The sequence below is a fragment of the Corella eumyota genome, chromosome 6 (genome assembly GCF_963082875.1).
Source record: "Corella eumyota chromosome 6, kaCorEumy4.1, whole genome shotgun sequence".
NCBI lineage: Eukaryota > Metazoa > Chordata > Ascidiacea > Phlebobranchia > Corellidae > Corella > Corella eumyota.
Window position 1 is genome coordinate 13,332,391 of NC_137495.1, and position 14,984 is coordinate 13,347,374.

A 14,984-nucleotide genomic window follows, 5' to 3' on the forward strand; every position below is an offset into this window, starting at 1 on the left:
GAGACAAAAATAATAGGATTTAATAGGATAGGAGACAAAAATAGAGACAAAAATAGGTAAAATACCTCACAATGATATGTCCGGTACATCACTGACGATTTACGGACTAAAGCCATTACAACCAGTACTAACTTACTAATTATACAACTTTGCTTTGCTGTTGTATTGTTTTCCATAAGCTACCTATGAATTACCTATTGACTCTGTCCAAACGATCACAACAACTTTTAGGCCAATCTAGTTTTACTATTAGACTATTGCCGTAATTTTCTAAACTACAAACTCAAAATGAAACGTTGCTGTTCCAGCAAAGAATGCATTGCACATGTTAACAAGTTACTAAACCAATTAACCAAAAAACAAATGTACCATAAAACAACTAAAAATTTTTTTTTGATAAAGTAGCTAATTAATTTTAAGTTAATCTGAGTTTAAACTACCTTAATTCGCCGGTTAACTTTTTAGCAATTTAACTCGAGTTTAATTCGCGATTACTGTTAACTCGACTTTAATCACTCCACCCTAAGTGTGATAATAAGTAAATTTTAATTAAAGTTTAAATATTTAAGATAAATAACATGTTATTAAATTAAATATTGTTTATTTTTGTGTTACTTCAAAATTTTAGTTATTATTATTTTTATAAAGTGTTTTGTTAAACAGTTTTTTATCTCAGTTATTTTAATTCAAGTAATCTTTAATTAAAGTAAAATATAAATTTTGTTTTAGATAAAGTTGGACTTAACAATAAACGAAATTGGTGATGAAGATGTAACATTACTGGGTGAGGTTATTGACAAGTTTGAGGAACTTAATATTATGTATTGTCGCATCACAGAAGTTGGTGGATTGGCCATTGCTAGAGGTTGTTCAAAACTAACGAATACTGTAAGTATATTACTTTATTGCTTGGTATTTTTAATTTTATTATTTAAACAAGCAGCAGATTTAAATAACATTTAATATTAAAATTACTTTATGTAACAACAAAACTTTTTTATTTAGTTTATAGAAATATAAACACAAATTTATTTTCAATTTTATAACAAGAAGTAAAAAAGGTCACAATGCCCATTAACTTTAACAATGGTCCATTGTTAAGTTACAATTTATTGTATTATATTTAAATAAAATTATTTTTTGTATTTTCTAAGAATCAAATTATTTCGTAATTAAAAGTTTTAAAGAAATATCTAAAACAAAATTTTACAAAAATAATTAAATTCAACAATTAATACATTTTTTTTAGTGACATTAAACAAATTTAGTTTTAAACATTTAAATATTTTGGCTGATTTATTAAAAGACGATTTATAAATTAACAGTAAAATTTTATTAAAACTCTAAGTGTGGAGTTATTAAAGTCGAGTTAACTTAATCCCCGGTTAACTTTTTATTTTTTGTGTTATTAAAGTCGAGTTAAACTTGAATTAACTAATCCTAATTTAACTTGCGATTTTTGTTTAAAAACTGGTTTAAACTGGGTTGAAATCGCTATAGCGAATCAAAACAGCGAACAACAATTTTTGTTGATTTTCGCTGTAACCAAGGACGTTTTGTTCACTTTTTTGCACGAGATTTAAGTTTTTGTAAATAATAAGGCTAAACATGATTTTGAAGGGTTTTAGTAATAATTCAACATTTAACTTTCTTTATTAAGTTAGACTTAGTTAAGATTAGTTACTGTTAGTAAACAAAAAACAGAACTGTAGCCTATTCAGGCTTAAGACTACTATTATAAAAAAATGTACGCTGTGGAAACTTTTTTTGCAAATTGTTCTTGAATATTGTCAATAGGAATAAACGATTGTTAAGTAATTTTTTATTAAAATGGATACTTTGGAAATCTTTGAAATAACAAATACAAATAATGAAATTCCCCAAAACGATTAAAAGATATCACAAATCCTTGGAAAAATATATAGAAAGAGAAATAGTCCAGCCTTACAGATTTAATAAAAATAGCATTTTACTACTTTATAACATTCCTGAAAAAGATTTAAGTTTAAAAATTAGAAGCCATGGTGTTTCAGCATTGTTGCAGCTTTTGGTAACCCTTAGGTATTATGCAACAGGAAATTTGCAATGCAGTGATGGAGACTTAGTTGGGGTACATAAATGCAAGGTGTGCCTTATCGTACATTGGATTTCTAAGTGTATAGCTTCGCGCAAACACTTATTTGTAACATTTTCTCGTGGATTGGCTCTGCAAACATGCATGGAAGATTTCGGGCAAGTTTCAGGGTTTCCCAATGTAGTTGGAGCAATAGATGGCACACATATCCCCATTGTTTCACCTGGTGGTGATTCTCCTAAGGTGTTCAGAAACAGAAAAGGATTAGGGTTTCAGTTAATGTTAAGGCTATCTGTCATGCTCACCGAGTATTTACCAACATTGTTGTGCGTTGGCCAGGATCAACTTATGACTCCCAAATTTTTGAAAATTTAAGAATTTGGGACCATTTTGAAGATTGATTTGTGTCTGGTCTGTTGTTAGGTGACAATGGTTACCCCTGTAAAAATATTTAATGACTCCTTTACTTCATCCCTTAACATTATCACAAAAAAATACAATAAAGCTCACCTAAAAACAAGATCAAGGATTGAACAGTCTTTTGGCATTTTAAAACAAATCTTTCGGGCTCTTACAATTCCACTTCGGACACGTCTGGACAATTTAATAATTATAATAGTTGCAATTATGTGTCTTCATAATTTTGCACTAAAAACAAGGCAAGAGAAACTGGCACCTTATAACGCTAAAATCCCAGTAATTGAAACAAATGAAGGAGCTAGTCATTCATTCGAGCTGGTCGAGCTGTACGAGACCAAATAATAATTAACTATTTTCAGTAATATTTAAATTTAAGAAGAAATTTTTACGTTAATATAGTTAGACTGCATAAAAATGTTTGTTTATGTGTTTTATGTAATCTTTTTGTAGCTAGGAATAAAATGGATAATAAAATTAGAACTCTTAACTACGATCAAAGCGAAGGAGAACTGTTGGAATTGGTAAAATCTTATCCAGTTATAACTTCAAAATTAACAAATTCTTCTACCACAACTGCAAAAAAATGTTTGGGTTGATTTAACAAAAAAATTTAATTTAATCAATATACGATGCAATAGAACACCAGAAAATTTACAAAATTTATACAAAAATATTAAAAAGAAAGCCAAATCACAACTATAAATTTACTACAAACCTGCAAAACTTTGTTTTAAATATAGCTCTTATTCCCAATGAAATAAATTCTCTGCATAACAGTTTTGATGATGATGCCTTGCCGATTCTTTATCTTACTGGTAGCACCCCGATCAAATTGTTACTGAATGTTCTTCAAATGGAGAAATTTTTATAGCATGTAAAAAATGATCAGGTTAAATTTTATGTTGTGAATATTATTACCAATGAAGAGTTCTAGTTTTTAAAAAAAAGTTACGAAAATTTAATTTTAATTTATGTTGTAAAAAAGGTAATACCAGTCTGTTCATAGATGTTGTAGTACAAGATTCACCTGAGAAAAACAAAAAAAATAGTGTCAATCAAGTACTAAGTAAGTCAATGCAAAAAAATGAATATTGTTATCACCTTTAAGTTTATTAATTTTTGTAATGAAGTTATTTAAATAATTTTAAAGAAAAAAAGGTCTTTAAAAAGAAAAAGCGATTCTGGTGACGTAAGGGAGGCAAAAATGTTACTACTTAGGCAGGAAATAAAAAATAAAAAAGAAATTCACATACTAACCAAAAAGTTACTAATAAAGAACCAAGAAATGAAAATAAAAGAACATGATTTAAAAATGAAAGAACTTGAAATAAAAATAGAGCAAACAAAAAATTTAAAAAATTACCGAGCAGCATGTTTAAACAACTTTTATGAAATTTAATAGTTTGCATATTTATTTGTTGTATTATTTATGTTTTTATATTTTGTTACCTAAAAAAAAATAGTTATCTATAAAATTTAAATAAAAGGGATTTACTTACCACTTCGCATGAATATAATAACAAAGCTTTACTAGATTAAAAATATGATACCCTGTCCAAAATAGGTATTTACCGAGAGCAAAATGCTTAAAACCATCATCGCGCATTTCCTTGTTTAGCCAAGCCAGAGTGGACGGTTTTTAACTTCAACGACATAAAAGTATTCTCTAAACTTTGTGACCTGCCCATTGTTAGGGATTGACAGGATGTTTGTAATTTCTAATTTCAATAACTACAATAAAGGTTAAATATATTGCCCTTGTGACAACTTAATAAAATACTACTTAAGTAGTTAATTATAAATCTTTTAACTAAATTTATTTGGCAGAGCCCATATAAAACTTAGGTTGTAACTGACTATACACATTATATATGCAACAGGAGACAAAAATATGTAAAATACCTTGCAATGATATGTCCGGTACATCACTGACAGATTGACTGACTGACAGACTGACTAAAGCCATTACAACCAGTATTATTTGGGGTTGCCAGAAGCTTCGGTCGTGAGAAGCTTCGGCCAGAAGGTTCGGCCTGCAAAAAAAACGCGGGGGGTCGGTGACGAAATTGCCGTGTAAAAAACGTTTCCGTAATTTCGTTTTAAATATTGATAATATAAGTTTAAAATCAATGGGATGTACTCTAGCATGAATTTTTTTACCTCAAAAGCGTCCGTCTTTAATCGATTTCAAAACTACGTTTTCGAAAAAAAAATCTTTAAAAAAATAAATATTTTAAAAACTAACATATATATTCATGGAATCAAATGATTACAAATTTTTTATGTACTATATTTTTCGTCAAATTTTTTTTAGTTTTGATAAAATACGGTCTTACGTTGACATCAAACGCGGGCTTTACGCTGTGCACTTCCCGCAGTTAGATAAAAAATTGTGCAGGCCATAAGCGCCCGTCTTTAATCCGTTTTAAAAATACATTTTTGGAACAAGAATTTAAAAAAAAATAACTATTCTAAAAACTAACATATACATTTTTTGTAACAACTTTTTAAATTTTTTTTATATATTATATTTTTTGTCAAATTTAATTCTGAATATCGGTGAAATATGGTCTTAAACTGACATTTTACACGGCAATTTCGTCATCGACCCCCCGCGTTTTTTGCAGGCTGAACTTTCTGGCCGAAGCTTCTCACAGCCAAAGCTTCTCACGGCCGAAGCTTCTGGCAACCAATAAAATACTACTTGAATAGTTAATTATAAATCTTTTAACCAAATTTATTTGGCAGAGCCATAAAAAACTTTTGACGATTTACGGACTGACTAAAGCCATTACAACCAGTACTAACTTACTAATTATACAACTTTGCTTTGCTGTTGTATTGTTTTCCATAAGCTACCTATGAATTACCTATTGACTCTGTCCAAACGATCACAACAACTTTTAGGCCAATCTAGTTTTACTATTAGACTATAGTAATTTTTTTTGATAAAGTAGCTAATTAATTTTAAGTTAATCTGAGTTTAAACTACCTTAGTTTGCGGGTTAATTTTTAGCGATTTAACTCGAGTTTAATTCGCGATTACAGTTAACTCGACTTTAATTACTCCACCCCTAAGTGTGATAATAAGTAAATTTTAATTAAAGTTTAAATATTCTAAATAAATAACAAGTTAGTAAAAATTAAATAATGGTCATTTTTGTGTTACTTCAAAATTTTAGTTATTATTATTATTTTTATAAAGTGTTTTGTTAAACTATTTTTTATCTCAGTTATTTTAATTAAAGTAACTTTTAATTAAAGTAAAATATAAATTTTGTTTTAGATAAAGTTGGACTTATCAGGGAACAAAATTAGTGATGAAACTGTAACATTACTGGGTGAGGTTATTGACAAGTTTGAGAAACTTAGGATTAGTGAGTGTTACATCACAGAAGTTGGTGGATTGGCCATTGCTAGAGGTTGTTCAAAACTAACAAATACTGTGAGTATATTACTTTATTGCTTGGTATTTTTGAAGTTATTTATTTAAACAAGCACTAGATTTAAATAACACTTATTATTAAAATTACTTTATGTAATAACAAAACTTTTTTATTTAGTTCATAAAAATGTAAACACAAACTTATTTTCAATTTTATAACAAGAAGTAGAAAAGTCACAATGCCCATTAACTTTAACAATTGGTCATTGTTAAGTTACAATTTATTGTATTAAATTTAAATAAAATTATTTTTTGTATTTCCTCAGGATCCAATTAACTAAAAATTAAAAGTTTTAAAGAAATTTAAAACAAACTTTTACTTTATTAACTTTTGGAGAATTTTAAACTTAAAATAAACAAAGATAATTAAATTTAACAATTAATACATTTTTTTAGTGACATTAAACAAATTCAATTTTAAACATTTAAATATTTTGGCGTATTTATTAAAAAACGATTTATAAATTAACAGTAAAATTTTATTAAAAGAATAAGTGTGGAGTTATTAAATTCGAGTTAACTTAATCCTCAGTTGACTTTTTTTTTTTTAGTTGTTATTAAAGTCGAGTTAAACTCAGATTAACTAATCCTAGTTTAATTTGCGATTTTTGTCTAAAAACTGGTCTAAACCGGTTTGAAATCGCTATAGCGAATCAAAACAGCAAACGACAATTTTTGTTGATTTTCGCTGTAACCAAGGACGTTTTGTTTACTTTTTTGCACGAGATTTAAGTTTTTGTAAATAATAAGGCTAAACGTGAATTTGAAGGGTTTTAGTAATAATTCAACATTTAACTTTCTTTATTAAGTTAGACTTAGTTAAGATTAGTTACTGTTAGTAAACAAAAAACAGGCCCTTAGCCTATTCAGGCTTAAGATTACTATTATAAAAAAATGCACGCTATAGAAACTTCTTTTACAAATTGTTCTTAAATATTGTCAATAGGAATAAACGATTGTTAAGTAATTTTTTATTAAAATGGATACTTTGAAAATCGTTGAAATAACAAATACAAATTGCGAAATTTCCAAAAACGATTAAAAGATATCACAAATCCCCTGGAAAAATATACAGAAAGAGAAATAGTCCAGCGTTACAGATTTATTAAAAATAGCATTTTACAGCTTTATAACATTATTGAAAAAGATTTAAGTTTAAAAATTAGAAGCCATGGTGTTTCAGCATTGTTGCAACTTTTGGTAACCCTTAGGTTTTATGCAACAGAAAATTTGCAACGTAGTGATGGAGACTTAGTTGGGGTACATAGATGCACGGTGTGCCTTTTTGTACATTGGATTTCTAAGTGTATAGCTTCATACAAACACTTATTTGTAACATTTTCTCATGGATTGGCTCTGCAAACATGCATGGAAGTTTCAGGGTTTCCCAAAGTAGTTGGAGCAATAGATGGCACACATATCCCTATTGTTTCACCTGGTGGTGATTCTCCTGAGGTGTTCAGAAACAGAAAAGGATTTGTCGTTAATGTTCAGGCCATCTGTGATGCTCACCAAGTATTTACCAACATTGTTGTGCGTTGGCCAGGATTGACTCATGACTCTCGATTTTTTGAAAATTCAAGAATTCGTGATCATTTTAAAGATTGATTTGTGTCTGGTCTGTTGTTAGGTGACAATGGTTACCCCTGTAAAAATATTTGATGACTCCTTTACTTCATTCCTTAACATTACCACAAAAAAGTACAATAAAGCTCACATAAAAACAAGATCAAGGATTGCACAGTCTTTTGGCATTTTCAAACAAAGGTTTCAGGCTCTTACAATTCCACTTCGGACACGTCTGGACAATTCAATAGTTATAATAGTTGCAATTATGTGTCTTCATAATTTTGCACTAAAAACAAGGCAAGAGAAACTGGCACCTTACGATGCTGAAATCCCAGTAATTGAAACAAATGGAAGAGCTGGTCATTCATTGGCTGGTCGAGCTGTGCGAAACCAAATAATAAATAACTATTTTCAGTAATATTTAAATTTAAGAATAAATTTTTACGTTAATATGGTTAGACTGCATAAAAATTTTTGTTTATGTGTTTTATGTAATCTTTTTGTAGCTAGGAATAAAATGAATAAAAAAAAATTAGAACTCTTAACTACGATCAAAGCGAAGGAGAACTGTTGGAATTGGTAAAATCTTATCCAGTTATAACTTCAAAATTAACAAATTCTTCTACCACAACTGCAAAAAAAAGCTTGGGTTGATTTAACAAAAAAATTAATTTAATCAATATACGATGCAATAGAACACCAGAAAATTTACAAAATTTATACAAAAATATTAAAAAGAAGCCAAATCAGCTAATACAGTACAAAAAAGAGAAATTAGAAAAACAGGAGGTGGCCACCACCTAATCCCATTAGCTCTTTTACACAGAAAGTCATTTGTGAGTAACAATTATATTTTTATACTAAACCATATAATACACAACGATAAATTAACTACAAACCTGCAAAACTTTGTTTTAAATAATAGCTCTAATTGTCAATGAAATAAATTCTCTGCATAACAGTTTTGATGATGATGCCATGCCGATTCTTGATCTTACTGGTAGCACCCCAGTCATGATCAAATTGTTACTGAATGTTCTTCAAATGGAGAAATTTTTATAGCATGTAAAGAATTACCAGGTTAAATTTCATGTTGTGAATATTATTACCAATAAAGAGTTCTAGTTTAAAAAAGGAGTCTTTAAAAAGAAAAAGCTATTCTGGTGACGTAAGGGAGGCAAAAATGTTACTACTTAGACTGGAAATAGAAAATAAAAAAGAAATTCATATACTAACCAAAAAGTTACTAATAAAAAATCAAGAAATAAAAATAAAAAAACACGATTTAAAAATGAATGAACTTGATATAAAAATAGAGCAAACAAAAAATTTAAAAAATTACCGAGCAGCATGTTTAAACAACTTTTATGAAATTTAATAGTTTGCATATTTATTTATTGTATTATTTATGTTTTTATATTTTGTTACCTAAAAAAAAAATAGTTATCTATAAAATTTAAATAAAAGGGATTACTTTCCACTTCGCGTGAATATAATACCAAAGCTTTTCTAGATTGAAAATATGATACCCTGTCCAAAATAGGTATTTACTGAGAGCAAAATGCTTAAAACCATCATTGCACATTTCCTTGTTTAGTGACCTGCCCATTGTTAGGGATTGACAGGATGTTTGTAATTTCTAATTTCAATAACTACAATAAAGGTTAAATATATTGCCCTTGTGACAACTTAATAAAATACTGCTTAAATAGTTAATTATAAATCTTTTAACTAAATTTATTTGGCAGAGCCCATATAAAACTTAGGTTGTAACTGACTATACACATTATATATGCATTTAACAGGAAACATCACTGACGATTTACGGACTGACTAAAGCCAATACAACCAGTACTAACTTACTAATTATACAACTTTGCTTTGCTGTTGTATTGTTTTCCATAGGCTACCTATGAATTACCTATTGACTCTGTCCAAACGATCACAACAACTTTTAGGCCAATCTAGTTTTACTATTAGACTATTGCCGTAATTTTTTTTGATAAAGTAGCTAATTAATTTTAAGTTAATCTGAGTTTAAACCACCTCAATTGGCGGGTTAACTTTTTAGCGATTTAACTCGAGTTTAATCACTCCACCCTAAGTGTGATAATAAGTAAATTTTAATTAAAGTTTAAATATTTCAGATAAATAACAAGTTATTAAAAATTAAAATTGTTCATTTCTGTGTTACTTCAAAATTTTAGTTATTATTATTATTTTTATAAAGTGTTTTGTTAAACTGTTTTTTATCCTAGTTATTTTAATTAAAGTAACTTTTAATTAAGTAAAATATAAATATTGTTTTAGATAAAGTTGAACTTATCATGGAACAAAATTGGGGATGAAGCTGCAACATTACTGGGTGAGGTTATTGACAAGTTTGAGGAACTTAATATTAGTTATTGTCGCATCACAGAAGTTGGTGGATTGGCCATTGCTAGAGGTTGTTCAAAACTAACGAATACTGTAAGTATATTACTTTATTGCTTGGTATTTAAAGATTAATTATTTAAACAAGCACTAGATTTAAATAACATTTAATATTAAAATTACTTTATGTAACAACAAAACTTTTTTATTTAGTTTATAGAAATATAAACACAAACTTATTTTCAATTTTATTACAAGAAGTAAAAACGGTCACAATGCCCATTAACTTTAACAATGGGTCATTGTTGAGTTACAACTTATTGTATTATATTTAAATAAAATTATTTTTTGTATTTCCTTAGGATCAAATTATTTAAAAATTAAAAGTTTTAAAGAAATATTTAAAACAAAATTACTTTATAAACTTTTGGAGAATTTTAAACTTAAAATAAACAAAAATAATTAAATTTAACAATTAATACATTATTTTTAGTGACATTAAACAAATTTAGTTTTAAACATTTAAATATTTTGGCTCATTTATTAAAAAAAATTTATTAATTAACAATAAAATTTTATTAAAACAATAAGTGTGATAATAAGTAAATTTTAATTAAAGTTTAAATATTCTAAATATATAACAAGTTGGTAAAAATTAAATATTGGTCATTTTTGTGTTACTTCAAAATTTTATTTATTATTATTTTTATAAAGTGTTTTGTTTAACTGTTTTTTATCCTAGTTATTTTAATTAAAGTAATCTTTAAATTAAGTAAAATATAAATTTTGTTTTAGATAAAGTTGGACTTAGGAGGGAACAAAATCGGTGATGAAGCTGCAACATTACTGGGTGAGGTTATTGACAAGTTTGAGGAACTTAATATTAGGAATTGTAACATCACAGAAGTTGGTGGATTGGCCATTGCTAGAGGTTGTTCAAAACTAACACATCCTGTAAGTATATTACTTTATTGCTTCGTATTTTTCAATTTTTTTATTTAAACAAGCACTAGATTTAAATAACATTTATTATTAAAATTGCTTTATGTAACAACAAAACTTTTTTATTTAGTTTATAAAAATATAAACACAAACTTATTTTCAATTTTATAACAAGAAGTGAAAAGGTCGCAATGCCCATTAACTTTAACAATGGGTCATTGTTAAGTTACAACTTATTGTATTATATTTAAATAAAATTATTTTTTGTATTTCCTCAGGATCAAATTATTTAAAAATTAAAAGTTTTAAAGAAATATTTAAAACAAAATTACTTTATAAACTTTTGGAGAATTTTAAACTTAAAATAAACAAAAATAATTAAATTTACCAATTAATACATTATTTTAGTGGCATTAAACAAATTCAGTTTTAAACATTTAAATATTTTGGCTTATTTATTAAAAAAAATTTATTAATTAACAATAAAATTTTATTAAAACAATATGTGTGATAATAAGTAAATTTTAATTAAAGTTTAAATATTTTAAATATATAACAAGTTGGTAAAAATTAAATATTGGTCATTTTTGTGTTACTTCAAAATTTTATTTATTATTATTTTTATAAAGTGTTTTGTTTAACTGTTTTTTATCCTAGTTATTTTAATTAAGTTAAATATAAATTTTGTTTTAGATAAAGTTGGACTTATCAGGGAACTATGTTGGTGATGAAACTGCAACATTACTGGGTGAGGTTATTGACAAGTTTGAGGAACTTGGTATTAGAGGTTGTAACATCACAGAAGTTGGTGGATTGGCCATTGCTAGAGGTTGTTCAAAACTAACAAATACTGTGAGTATATTACTTTATTGCTTGGTATTTAAAGATTAATTATTTAAACAAGCACTAGATTTAAATAAAATTTATATTAAAATTACTTTATGTAACAACAAAACTTTTTTATTTAGTTTATAGAAATATAAACACAATTTTATTTTCAATTTTATAACAAGAAGTAAAAACGGTCACAATGCCCATTAACTTTAACAATGGGTCATTATTAAGTTACAACTTATTGTATTATATTTAAATGAAATTATTTTTTGTATTTCCTCAGGATCAAATTATTTAAAAATTAAAAGTTTTAAAAAAATATTTAAAACAAAATTACTTTATAAACTTTTGGAGAATTTTAAACTTAAAATAAACAAAAATAATTAAATTTAACAATTAATACATTATTTTTAGTGACATTAAACAAATTCAATTTTAAACATTTAAATATTTTGGCTCATTTATTAAAAAAAATTTATTAATTAACAATAAAATTTTATTAAAACAATAAGTGTGATAATAAGTAAATTTTAATTAAAGTTTAAATATTCTAAATATATAACAAGTTGGTAAAAATTAAATATTGGTCATTTTTGTGTTACTTCAAAATTTTATTTATTATTATTTTTATAAAGTGTTTTGTTAAACTGTTTTTTATCCTAGTTATTTTAATTAAAGTAATCTTTAAATTAAAGTAAAATATAAATTTTGTTTTAGATAAAGTTGAACTTATCAGAGAACGAAATCGGTGATGAAACTGCAACATTACTGGGTGAGGTTATTGACAAGTTTGAGGAACTTTATATTTGGGGTTGTAACATCACAGAAGTTGGTGGATTGGCCATTGCTAGAGGTTGTTCAAAACTAACAAATACTGTGAGTATATTACTTTATTGCTTCGTATTTTTTAATTTTTTTATTTAAACAAGCACTAGATTTAAATAACATTTATTATTAAAATTACTTTATGTAACAACAAAACTTTTTTATTTAGTTTATAGAAATATAAACACAAATTTATTTTCAATTTTATAACAAGAAGTAGAAAAGTCACAATGCCCATTAATTTTAACAATGGGTCATTATTAAGTTACAACTTATTGTATTATATTTAAATAAAATTATTTTTTGTATTTTCTCAGGATCAAATTATTTAAAAATTAAAAGTTTTAAAGAAATATTTAAAACAAAATTTTACTTTATAAACTTTTGGAGAATTTTAAACTTAAAATAAACAAAAATAATTAAATTTAACAATTAATACATTATTTTTAGTGACATTAAACAAATTCAATTTTAAACATTTAAATATTTTGGCTTATTTATTAAAAAAAAATTTATTAATTAACAATAAAATTTTATTAAAACAATAAGTGTGATAATAAGTAAATTTTAATTAAAGTTTAAATATTTTAGATATATAACAAGTTGGTAAAAATTAAATATTGGTCATTTTTGTGTTACTTCAAAATTTTATTTATTATTATTTTTATAAAGTGTTTTGTTAAACTGTTTTTTATCCTAGTTATTTTAATTAAAGTAATCTTTAAATTAAAGTAAAATATAAATTTTGTTTTAGATAAAGTTGAACTTTTCAGATAACAAAATCGGTGATGAAGCTGTAACATTACTGGGTGAGGTTATTGACAAGTTTGAGGAACTTGATATTAGTCGTTGTAACATCACAGAAGTTGGTGGATTGGCCATTGCCAGAGGTTGTTCAAAACTAACAAATACTGTAAGTATATTACTTTATTGCTTGGTATTTAAAGATTTATTATTTAAACAAGCACTAGATTTAAATAACATTTATTATTAAAACTACTTTATGTAATAACAAACTTTTTAATCGATAAAAATATAAACAAAAATTAATTTTTCAATTTTATTAACAAAAAGTAAAAATCGTCACAATGCCGTCACAATGCCCATAAATTTTAACAATGGTTCATTGTTAAGTCACAATCTATTAATATTTTTTTTAAATTAAGTTTTGTATTTTTCCTATTTTGAAATAATTAAAAATTAATAAAATGTTTTTTATCAAATTTCCGGTATAACTTAAGAGTATCAATGAATTTATTTTATTTATATTATTTGTAATTTATGTTAATTAGTAGTTTAATTTATTTTATTTAAACTTAAAGTTTAACTTTACTTACTAAAATTAACTACAACAATTAAATTTATTGATTCAATAATTATTGGATTAATAGTTGTTTTAAATTAATTATTTGAATTAGAGTAATTTTTGAATTAAGTAAAATATAAATTTTGTTTTAGATAAAGTTAAACATTTAATATTAAAATTGATTTGTTTAAACAAAACTTTAATTTTTATTAAATTTATAATTTTGTAAAAAAAATTAAACAGTCACAATGCCCATTAACTTTAACAATGGTTCATTGTTAAGTTACAATCCATTGTATTAATATTTACTAAAATAAGTTTTAGTATTTTTCCAGAATCAAATTATTTGAAAATTAAAAGTTTTAAAAATTAATAAATGCAACATGTAACCTAACCACAAGAACAATTTAAATCTTTAGAAAATGTTTAAATTTAACAATTATTATTTTTTGAAATTATTTTAAACAATTTCAATTTTCCAATAAAAAAACTTTAAACATTTAAAATCTCTTTTTTTTAGTTATTAAAAAGCAAATTATAATTTAACAATAAAACTTTATTTAAACTATTGGTGTGCTAATAATAAATTTTAATTAAAGTTTAAATGTTTTAGATGAAAGAGTTGGGTATTAGCTTTAACAATCTTGGAGATGAGTGTGCTGTTGCTTTCTCATCATGCCTCCACAACTTTCAATACTTACGTGTATGGTTTTGTGGTTTTACTGTGAATGGGGAACAACTATTGTGGGAAGCAAGCAAAAAAGTTCCAAATATGGAACTGTAAGTTTTGTTTACTATACAACATTATTTAAACATATTTACTATATGACAAACATATTTGCTATATTTAAATCCCTTTACTAGAATAAACTAAAGCTAACTACCAATAAAAGAGGTTTTTGACACTTTAAGACTACCTTTTTTTGTAGATTAGTTATTACATATTTTGATTTGTTACATTCTATTTTAAAATTTTTTTTTTAAATGGTTGATAATTTTTAAGGCATACATTTACATTTTACTAGGCAAGAAGAATAACTTCAAATTTAAAATCAAATACAAACCCCTAAAACACGTTAGTTTAAACCCTCTAAAACATGTTATTTCAACTGGCAATTTGTTTTTATTTAGGAATTTTTAATCAACCACTTTTCAGTTATAAAGTAACTGAAGGATCGAATAAAGTAAGTTTTTAG